Source organism: Saccopteryx leptura, chromosome 8, assembly GCF_036850995.1.
Source record: "Saccopteryx leptura isolate mSacLep1 chromosome 8, mSacLep1_pri_phased_curated, whole genome shotgun sequence".
Classification (NCBI taxonomy): domain Eukaryota; kingdom Metazoa; phylum Chordata; class Mammalia; order Chiroptera; family Emballonuridae; genus Saccopteryx; species Saccopteryx leptura.
Window position 1 is genome coordinate 41,205,538 of NC_089510.1, and position 12,134 is coordinate 41,217,671.

At 39.1% G+C, this 12,134-nt stretch overlaps 1 pseudogene; it reads left to right on the forward strand.

Moving 5' to 3' along the window:
* Positions 1-2,797: 2,797 nt before the first annotated feature.
* Positions 2,798-3,354, forward strand: LOC136379519 (developmental pluripotency-associated protein 3-like; annotated as a pseudogene).
* Positions 3,355-12,134: the final 8,780 nt, after the last annotated feature.

Genomic DNA, 12,134 nt, shown 5'->3' on the forward strand with positions numbered 1-12,134 from the left:
CTCTGACTCAAAACCTTCTCTGTCTTGTCCACTCCTATACTCCCAGTGTCCAGAACAGTATCTTCACATAATATCCACTCAGAGAATATAAGTGGATGCCTGAATGAAGAACAGGAAAGATGAGAACCTCTTTCAACTGGTCTCTTCAGCATTTTCCATTTAGTTCACCCAAGGGGCAGAGAAGACCCTCCCGGGCAGCACCAGACTTGCCTTCTGCCTTCTGCACATGAGAGGTTCTGCCACCATCCTTCAGGCAGCTTTCTGGGAAGAACAAAAAACAGTCTGTTAAAAGCACAGATGAGCCCTGGCCGGTTAGTTCAGTCGGTTAGAGCATCCTCCCTATCTGCCAAGGTTGCCTGGTCACATACAATAATCAACCAATAAATGCATAAATAAGTGGAAGAACAAAGCAGTGTTCCTCTCTGTCTCTCAAATTGATAAAGAATAACATAATAAATGCACAGATGGACTCTGTGTACTCAGCGTTTTTCGCATGGTGGGTATCTCTATGTCCTACCCAGCTCCAGGGAATAAAAGATCAGAATAAAGGAGTGCCAAGTTGGCATACAAGAGTCTTGGATTGAGGCTGTCTTTTCTATTTCCTATTTACTAACTTTTCTATTTTCTCTGTGACCTGGAACAACCTGCTGATCTCTATGCATCTCTTTCCTTAAATGTAAAAATATTTAAAGACTACATTTTGGTTCATAAGGGGAAGCGAGTAGCGAAGAAAATGTTTGCAAAAATTTACTACAGTTCCTTCCAAGGTGTGTGCTCAAACTAGAGTTACTGTGGTTTCCGATAGTGTTATATTAGTTATGAAATAAAAGAACATTTCACTTGGTGGGTTTCAAACTGTATTTCAGATGACTGAAAGTTTCTTAGAGGCACATTAAGTTCTGTAAATGTTTACTTCTTTTTTTAAAAAAAAAATAGATGTGTTGGTCGGTGTTTTCTTTTTTAATAGACTTTAGTTTTAAGTTCACAAAAAAACTGAGCGGAAGGTAGAGGTTTCCCACATGCACCTTGCCCACTTCCTCTTGTACAGCTTTCCCTACTATCAACACTCTTCCACAGTGGTACAATTGTTACAGTCAAGCAACCTACACTGACACGTCATTATAACCCAAAGGTCATATTGTACAATCAGGGTTCACTTTTGGTGGTGTACATTCTACAGCTTTCCACAAATGTACAGGCATACGTCAGAGATATTGCAGGTTCGGTTCCAGAACACTAAATACAATCACACATATTTTTTGGTTTCTCAGCGCATATAAAAGCTGTGTTTATACTATACTATAGTCTATTAAGTTTATACTATACTAAGAGCATTAGTTCTAAAAATAAAATGTTCAAATATTAATAAAAAATGCTTTGAGCCCTGCTAGGTAGCTCAGTTGGTTACAGTGTTGTCCTCATATGCCAAGGTTTTGTGTTTTATCCCTGTTCAGGGCACATATAAGATCAACCAATAAATGCATAAGTTAGTAGAATAACAATGTTTCTCTCTCTCTCTAAAATCAATCAATAAATACAATTTTAAAATATGCTTTGTTGTTCAAAAATGCTAACCATCTTCTGATGACATTCAGCCAGTCGTAATCAAGTCTTCTCTTGATGTTGAGCTGCTGCCTGAGGGAAGTCATTGCCTCGATGTTGATGGCTGCCAATTTAACAGGGTGCTGAGTGCTTCTGTTGGGGTGTTTTGGAAATTTCTTAAAATAAGATAATAATGAAGTTTGTTGCATCAATTGATTCCTTTTTTTTTTTTTTTTTTTTTGTATTTTTCTGAAGTTGGAAATGGGGAGGCAGTCAGACAGACTCCCGCATGCGCCCAACCGGGATCCACCCGGCATGCCCACCAGGGGGTGATGCTCTGCCCATCTGGGGCTTCGCTCTGTTGCAACCAGAGGCATTCCAGCACCTGAGGCAGAGGCCATAGAGCCATCCCCAGCGCCCCGGCCATCTTTGCTCCAATGGAGCCTCGGCTGCGGGAGGGGAAGAGAGAGACAGAGAGGAAGGGGAGGGGGAAGGGTGGAGAAGCAGATGGACGCTTCTCCTGTGTGCCCTGGCCAGGAATCGAACCCAAGACTCCTGCATGCCAGTCCGACGCTCTACCACTGAGCCAACCGACCAGGGCCGCATCAATTGATTCTTGCTTTCATGAACAATTTCTCTGCAGCATGAGATGCTGTTTAACAACATTTTACCCACAATAGTTTCTTTTAAAATTGGAGTCAATCCTCAAACCTTGCCAAACCTTGCCACTGCTTTATCAACTAAGTTCATGTAATATTCTAAATGCTTTGTTGTCATTTCAACAATCTTCACAACATTATCACCAAGAGTAGATTCCATGTCAAGAAACCACTTTTTTTGCTCAGCCATAAATAGCATCTTCTCATCCTTTAAAGTTTTATCATGAGATTGCACTAATTCCATCACATTTTTAGGTTCACTTTTATAATAATAATAATAATAATAATAATGAATAATAATATCCCCAAACAATTACAATAGTAACATTCAAGATAATTGATCACAGGTCACCATAACAAATATAATAATAATAATAAAATTTTAAATATTGTAAAAATTACCAACATGTGACACAGAGACACCAACTGAGCAAATTCTGTGGAACAACTAGAATTGATAGGCTTGCTTGATGTATGGTTGCTATAAACCTTGGGTTTGTGAATGTGGTATTGTCTTGCCTTTTCTGGGCTATATAGTTTTTTTTCTGGACTACTCTGCAGTAATTTGAGAGATTTGAGCATCACCTTTTGCTCAAATGCTTTGGGAGGAGCTTCAGGCTGTGACTAGACTTCCAGTAGACTCACCAAAGAAGCTTAACCCAACCTCAATCCCTGGAGTCTTCTCATATACCTCATAAAGAAGATTCAGCTGGCACTCAAACTGTCTCAGGAGTACTAGCAAAGAACCTTGGTAACTTGACTCTTAACCTTAGTATTAAATTCCCTTCCCTCTACCAGAATGTTCACCCCAAAGGCAGAACAGAGAAAAAAACTCACAGAGGCTTGGACTGGAGCTGGGTCAAGGCATGCTTTATGGGAGAAGACATGGAGTGAGAGCATTGGCAACTGCTCGGGAAGAAAGGAAGCAAAGGATGTGACAAGTTATTAGATATTGCACTGTTTCTGCTTCAAAAAGACCCACAGGAGAAGAATATTGGACTGAATCAAGATTCGGAAGATTTAAATGTAGCTGTACAATTGTCTATATTATGGAGATCTTACTGATAATATTAGCATGGAGAATAATTATGACATGGAGTCAACTTAGCCATAAACCTTATTCTTGTACTATTTTTTCTTGCTAGTAATATTAAGGTCATTATGCAACAGCTTGAGAAAACTACTTTATGCTAAGATAAAGTGTAGAGCAATATTTTGATAATCTATAATAGAAGCCCTGTGATGGCTTTTTCTTGCATCTTTTCCTTGTCTGCCTTGATGCCAGTAACTTATATAGAATTTATGTATTTGAGTTACTTTTGTTTCCTTTTTTTTGACCCAAAGAAGCACTAATAGATCTTGAGTGCTGTTGTATTTTAGAAGCCTGAAGTCAGTAAAATGAAACCCAATATCAAGAATTAGAGACAAGTAACTTGTGTAGAAGGAATGTAAACAAGAAAACATTGGGTCTTATTGGTATTAATCAAATATAAGGTGACAGAAAATGATTTGACTTTGGGTAATGGATATACAACATAATTGACTATTCAAATGATATAGTGATATTTGCCTAAAGCAGGGGTCCCCAAACTATGGCCTGCGGGTCGCATGCGGCCCCGAGGCCATATATCCGGCCCCCGCCGCACTTTTGGAAGGGGCACCTCTTTCATTGGTGGTCAGTGAGAGGAGCATAGTTCCCATTGAAATACTGGTGAGTTTGTTGATTTAAATGTACTTATTCTTTATTTTAAATACTGTATTTGTTCTCATTTTGTTTTTTTACTTTAAAATAAGATATGTACAGTGTGCATAGGGATTTGTTCATTGTTTTTTTTTATAGTCCGGCCCTCCAATGGTCTGAGGGACAGTGAACTGGCCGCCTGTGTAAAAAGTTTGGGGATCCCTGGCCTAAAGTCTATGTACACTTGTTAATCAATGTGCACTCTGTTGAATTTAATGAATAAATTTCTTATTTGGACTATTTCATTTTCAACTTCACTTTCCCCCAAAATTTTGCTTTCAGTTTTCCCTTTTCCCTACAATCTGTTCTTTTATGAAGCTTCACGTTATCAAACGCAGAACCAGTTTTCAGAACCCCAGCCAAAAGCAAAGCCTTCACTCAGGTCTATACTTGTTAAGGACAATAATTTGAACATAGATAATTTTGCAAGAAAATTGAGGGAAAAGGTTAATAGAGCAAGAAACCTTATAGAAGTGTGTGAGTTGAGAGAGAGCCCTTTTCAGTTTTCAACGATGGGAGCCAGCGGGACTGGGTTTTGCAACACAGGCTCTTGAGAAAGCAGCAGGGTTTCCGCATCCACAGTGTGGACAGTTTGTGCTTGAACTTCTCATTGAATGAGGCCTAAGCAGGGGAGAGGAGCTGCATAGCTCCAGGACAAAAAAGCTCAAATGCTTGTCGCAGTGAATCTAAACTACTCTAGATCCTCATGGAGACCAGAAAGGAAATGGAGGAAGAACAGCACTTATGCCGTTAATGAAAGGAAACCACAGTCAAACATTACTAAGAAAACATTTGCACTCTTTGTTGTCCTTCCTCTGATGCTCTGCCACCAGGAAGAAAAGCTACAGATGTTTCCACAATCAAACACTGAACATAACAGAGTAGTACAGCTGTGCTGGGCAGCCAGACAAGAGCAGAGTGAGGATGATGAATGGGCCAGGTACGGAAGGTCACCAGAGCAAAGATGATAGGCCAGATCCAGGCCCAGAAAAGAAGCAAAACCAGACGAGTAATGCCATGGCTGACCTCAGGACCAGCTGCATTGACTAAGGACCCCCTGCCCTAGCGCTGGCCAAACAGGACACACCTAGAGAGGTGATGGATGTGTTATTGAGATCCTCCCCTGGGACCTCCTCTAAAATACCCTCCCTTAAACACCGTTAAGACAAGCCCTTAGGACTGAGGACAGCTCTGCCATGCTTTCCTGTCTCCTGAAGCCCATTTCTCCTACCTCTGTGAACCTATAAATAAACTTTCTCTTATATTTTGAGCCTTCGCTTTGAATTCCTTTCTAGCCAGAACTTGAATACCAAGGTTGCTGAACCAAGTTTGACCCCACTGGTCTAACTAACATCAGTTGCTTTTGATCTTGCCACTGCCCACACAACCATTCTGGACTTGGAGCTAGAAGACCCTGGTTTACATTGTGGCTCAACCATCACTGTGTCATCTCCCACAAGTCAGTTACCTCTCTTAACCTTATCTTTCCCATTTAAAAAAAAAAGGTGATATAAGAATATTTATCTCACACTGTTGTTGAGACATATGCAAGAGGTACTATATGCAAAAAAAAATCTTTCAAATACTAAAATCCCTTATTAATTTGAAGCGACATTATAACTTTTTAGTGTTTTAGTGTTGATGATGTTCATACTAAGTATTTAAATGACTTAAATGATACAAGTTAGAAAGAAAATATAAAATTTTTGTCCAAAAAAGTTTGAGTATTAAGAGAGACTTCCAAGCCCTGGCCGGTTGGCTCAGTGGTAGAGCGTCGGCCTGGCGTGCAGAAGTCCTGGGTTCGATTCCCGGCCAGGGCACACAGGAGAAGCGCCCATCTGCTTCTCCATCCCCCCCCCCCTCCTTCCTCTCTGCCTCTCTCTTCCCCTCCCGCAGCTGAGGCTCCATTGGAGCAAAGATGGCCCGTGTGCTGGGGATGGCTCCTTGGCCTCTGCCCCAGGCGCTGGAGTGGCTCTGGTCGCAACAGAGCGACACCCCGGAGGGGCAGAGCATCGCCTCCTGGTGGGCAGAGCGTCGCCCCCTGGTGGGCGTGCCAGGTGGATCCCGGTTGGACGCATGCGGGAGTCTGTCTGACTGTCTCTCCCCGTTCCAGCTTCAGAAAAATACAAAAAAAAAAAAAAAAAAAAAAAGAGACTTCCAGTAGGACTTAAATAAGATTTTGGAGTCAGACTTCAGCGGAAGTAGAAGATCTGCAACATACTAGCTGTATTATTACAAATAATCTCTTTTCATGCCTACACGTCTCTTTTTATTAATAATTATTTGCATTGTTTTCAGAGTTGAATAAGAAAGTATTGCAGGGCGTAATGTTAGTTTTTCTTTCTTTTCTTCCTTCTGTTTCTTGATGTCCTTCTCAGTCTCCCAAGCTCATTAAAACCTGAGAAAGGAAATTTACATTAGTGGATACAAGCATGGGAATATCCTGGAGACTGGTGGAGACTAAATTCTTTCATGGCAGACAATGCTAGACAGTGTCAACCTAAGAAACATCCAGGGCACCTGTGGTGGCACAGTGGATGGAGCCTTGGCCTGGAATGCTTAGGTCGCCAATTCGAAGCCCTGGGCTTTGCCTGGTCAGGGCATATATGGGAATTGATGCTTCCTGCTCTCCCCCCCCCACCCTTTCTCTCTCTCTCTCTCTCTCCTCTCTAAAATGAATAAATAAAGTCTTTTAAAATTAAAAAAAAGAAAGAAACATCCAAACCTGTAAGAATTTTTCATGAGTTTTTTTTGAGCCAAACTGACAATTGTTAGGAAGCAAAATCTGAAGAACTTGAGAAAATGCTCCAGAAAATGGCAGTTTTACTATTTATTTTTTACATCAGAAACAAAAGAGAAGATGTATAGGGGATACATGAAATCCACTGGTGATAAATTAGGAAGGTGGAATAAAGTGAAGCAGAGAAATCTTTGGTTAAAACATAAAAGGAAGACACATACAAAGACAAGTACATATAGGATAACAGTTAACAGTTAACATGATAATAATAACAATGAAAGGATTTGTGGTCTCTGCTTTGGTGTAGAGGTTGTGCTTTGAGAGGTGCAGAAAAAGGAAATTTGATGTTTCAAAGCTGTGTTATGATATATGTTATTGTAAATGCAAAAAGACAACAGAGAGGCTCAGTTGAGATCGACTGTTAACGAAAAATGGCACCCTAAGACATGACTACCCACCTATGAACTGCTTTTAGTTAAAAAGCTTTAATTTCAGACAATCCTATGTGGTTACTTTAGGTCTCTGAGTTTGTAAGGTCACCATGCAGGCCTCCTCTGAGCTTGTCAGGTTTAATATTTACCCCTTTTATTGTTCACAATAGACTCTTTGTAAGGCCAGGGGCCACCACCATCGTGGCCATTCACATGTAGGTTCTCAGTGAATTTGGACAATGGTAAAGAAACAATGGAGCCAAAAAATGGTGAGCCATTCCTTTGTTAAAGTCTTGCACTGGCTAATGAGCAAACACACAGGGAAAACACTTCCTTTTTATTCATAGCTCTCAAAGCCCTGACACATTCTCTGGTTCCACAACCAGGAGAATCTTCTCTGGTTCCTTTTAGAATCAAAGGCCCCACCAGTCTCAGCAGAGCTCGCAAAAGCCCCTCAGCTCTGGTTCCCCTTCTGCACACCTTCTGCTCCTCTGCAAACATGGCTTCTCTCTCCTTCTCCTTCTGCACTCTACACAAACTGGCTTCTCCTTCAGCACTCTGCATTTGCTCTACTCCTCTTCTTCTCTGCAAACATGGCTTCTTTCTGCCTTCTCTCCTTCAGCAAACATTAGCAAAACAATAGCCCTTCACAAGCAGGAAGGTAATTTGCAATTTCACATACAGCATATACTGGCACTGCCCAGCCCCCAATGCAAACTACATATAAGAGAGCAAACATAAAAATCATATTTTAAAAACTTATTTGACCAACACTCTTTATTTAGATTTTGCATCTATAGTCTGGTATCACTTGTACTCTCAAAAACCCATAATGTGTTGTAAGGTACCAAAAAGCTGAAAATTGATATTGATATTCTGGGAGGAAAGGTCAGGCTTTCCTATTAGGCTTTCCTGTCCCATCACTCCTTTAGGGAGAGGAGGGAGAAGAATGTAGAAGTTTCTGGTTTGCAAGAACAATGGGTCATTCAGTTTTATATCTAAAGTAAAGGTTAATCAGAAACTTCTTCTCTTTCAATAGGAAGCAGAATTTACATACCACCTTGCATTGGCTGTAGTTCCTCCTCCTCCCTGGAATCTTGAGGGTAAAATACCTCTAAGCTAGTGAGGGAAGAGGAACCCTGAAAGATTTGTAAACATCTTTGATTGTGTTACCTTAAAAGTCTTAATGTTTCTTTGTATCCCCTAAACAAATGTTGTCAGCCCATGCCATGATGTCATGCTCTCCCCCGCCCATGTGTCATCAAGGATATATAAGCATCCTGAACTATTTTGGGAGCTTGTGCACAATTTGTGTCTGTTGCCCTGTGTCAGCCATATGCGGCCGCATATTTAATAAATCTCCTCCTCTAATAAAACTTTTCAAAACTTATTTGGACTATGTGGCTCTACAAAAACCCGTGGAATTGTGAGTTGGGTACTTTACAACAAATGCTAGATTTAAAGAATTTCAGGTGATGCAAATATTACTTAAGTGTACACAGTCATCATCATGAAGAGAGATAAAGGGCTACCCTAGAAAATGATGTGTCAATGGCTGTCAGTCTAACCACATAGATTTGTTTTTTCCTGAGCTGATACAGAGATGTGCCTCCTGAATTAATGGCCTATAGTTTGAGGAATTCATTATCAAGTCTACTAGTTATTTTATTTATGCTTATTTATGGTTACAGTGTCTTATTTATGAGTCTGTGGTATGAATAGTCAAGCTTCCATCAATAATATAATAAGCTGAGAGACTCAGAAAATGATACATTTACTCAACAAATAAAAATGTATATAAACTTTTTTCACATACAATGTACTGGAAGAATGACTGGGAAGGCAGAACCTAATATGTTTTCGGTTCACACAGTTGTTTTGAATAAGACAAGCTCCTTAGGTCCCAAGTCTACTTTGTTCTGCAAGTCATCACTTGCTGCAACTCTCCCAGGGAGGCAGGGTGTGTTGTTATTATTTTCTTTTTACTTCCACCTCAAAGCTTGAGAAACCACTACAGGACAAACAAGTTGGCAAGAAGCAATTAATGCAAGTGTCTGGCTTTGGAAGAGCAGTAAGCTAAGGATCCCCACCTCTCCCTTGGGAAGGTTTTCGCATCAGGGCTGATATTTGGAAATGAATGAATTCAAACAGCTTGAAGGGTAGAGTGATAGCAACAGCCCAGTGCTCTTCAGAATCAGAGAAGCTTTGTCTCAAGATTTTTCAGACAGGCACAATCTCCTGCACATGGCAGAGTCTCTGCATAGCAGCTGGAGAGCATTAATAAAGAGGAGAATATGTTGGAAAATGGCTTTCACTTTAGGCTATAACACATGGTCTTGCATAGTGGGTTTCTAGAAGCAGCTTCACATACTCCAATTGAAACCAAGAGTCCCTAACACTTGTAACAAGAAATGAACATGCTATATTACTGATATTAGTTTTACTATCCATAGAATAGAATTAAAATAAGAATATACTAATAAAGTAAGCCTATAAAGTAATTTATATAAAGCCACTCATTTTAATCTTAGTATATAATCAATCCTATGCTTTTACCTCTGGCTGAGTTTTCATTACAGTTCAACAACTTGTGCCCCTTCCAGAATAAGAAATATAATTATATTAATAATGGCGATGAATCCCAGACCTCCGGCTGATGAACATCAAGAGTTAACTTCAGAGCGAGAAGAATGGACCCTGGGGCCCCGTTCTTGCTCTCCTACCATGTTGAGGTTTATAGTTTCAATTCTCTGATAAGGCCAAAAGAATTGCAGAAGTCCAGCCAGCCATAAAGATAAGAACTCTTCTATCTCAAAAAGAAACTTCACATCACCTTCCCCCTAGGAATTCTTCCCCTCTGAATTCCCCCAATCTCCTATATAATCTGACCAAGACATCTGAGCTATTAAGATGAGTTTTTGAGGACAGGAATTCCCCCATTTTCTTAGATGGCTGGTACTTGAATAAACTTTTTTCTTTTTTACCAACACCTGTGTCACAAATATTGGCTTTCCATGTCATGACAGCCAACAGAACATGAAGGTTGTTTTACCTAGTTACATTTTTATTAAATGTAGCTTTAAATCTTAGTTCTAGAAATCATCGTTCTCTCTGTTTGTACACCTCAGAGACCTAGCCTTTCTCCCAGATAATTAGCAACCCCCGAGACAACAAAGGACAGTAGCCTGGACCTGACTCATAGTCACATGGTCCAGACCTCTGATAGGTTAAAGGTAACATCTTGACTTAAGTTATGCTTCAGTTCCTGGTCCCTAAGGTGGAACCGCTCTTGCCTACTTTCCTATAAAACCAGAGGGACACAGAAATAGACCTCAGATCTGTTCCCAAGACCTGAAGAAATGATTCATTACCATTATTCCACCTCCGACCAATCAGCTCTCAGCATGAGTCTGAACTCTTAGCCCACAGTGTCTTATGATTTTGCCTTATATAATCAATCTGTATTCTACATACCATTGAGGATTCAGGCTTATGGATATTAGTTGCCCATTCTCCTGGATGGTGCCATTCATGATAAAATAATCAATATTTCTCCACTGTAATTCTCAGTGTTGAGTGTTTGGCTCTGTTCATGTGGGATAGATGAACTTTCTGTTCAGTAACACGGTTTCAATGTGAGATGCTCCCTTACAGTGAATGTGATGAATATGTAAAACTGTCTAGGCAGTTGGGATTCCTACGAAGAAGGTGACTAAAGGGAGAAAGAAATCTTAGTAGTATAAAAGACAATTCAATAAAAAGGCTTAATATGGTTTTCTTTTGAAATATTACAACACGACCCCTGACTTGTTCACTTATCTGAAGTGTGTTCAATTGTTTACCCTCATAGATATGATTTTAAAAATGCAATGAGGATTAATAGCTCAGATTTGCAAAAATATCACATTTACTTTATTCAGAAATCAACTTGTTCACTTTTTTTCCCTGCTTCCAAATAAAAAAAATTACTTTATTTCACATAAAAATAATTCCTCTTTTGGGGTGAAGGTTGAACTTGGGTCTTCTTGAACTCTAAGAAAATATGATTATATTTCTACTAAAAAATGCCTCACATATGCTAAGTTACAGGTATTCTTGTCACTCTAAAATTAGGTTTTAATGACAATATTGAAGGTTGGATACAAGCAAGGCAAGTAATTTTTATTAATTATGATACTGATTCAAGCTACTATTTCAACAATTAGAAATGTTTGATTTCATTAGTATTACATGGTAGGGAAATTGCAAAACCTACCAAGAAAAACAAGTATTATGAAAGGTACAACAACAAAAAAAGAAACCAAAGTAGAAAAATTAATGTTATTAATTCAGCAGCTAGGGTAGTTTCAAGTATGTTTTAATATTTCTTTTAAAAAATGGGGCCTGCAATGTTTTGGCAAAGATATAGAACATTCATTCATGAGTCTTGGTTCCCAACAGTTTAATTAGTAATATTCTTGCAGAAGTCCTTGATAAAGCAATACAAGTCACTCAAGGTGTAGGGCAGGAATAATGAATCATGAAGAGTGAAAATTTGCAAATTAAATGTTGCATCTCTATTGAGAAAGAAGAGGAAAGATTACACTTCCTGATAGGACCCTAATGACTCAAAAACCAGTACTCTAGAAAGTAATTTTTAAAGTTCATCTAGAGAACTGTTTCTAATTACTATTGCGAGAGAAGCAGCAAGCACAAATTTCTTGGCATAAAATTCTATTTAATTAATTTCTATTTTATTTTGTATCATTAGACACTGTACATATTTCATCAAATCCAATAGGCTTTGCCTTTTCTCCCTGGGGTATTCTTCCTATTTTGAACTGCTGAAGCCCAGTTATTTGCATATAGTGATTTTCAATTAATATTTATTGGATGAACAAACAAAGAGAAGAATGAATTAATGAAAAAAAGAAGAAAGAAAAAATTTAAAACTTCCTATTTTGAGTTGACTTGATATTCTTAAATTTTGATGAATAATTTCTTTTCTTTTTCATGGGACACAAGAAATAGATACAGTCTTT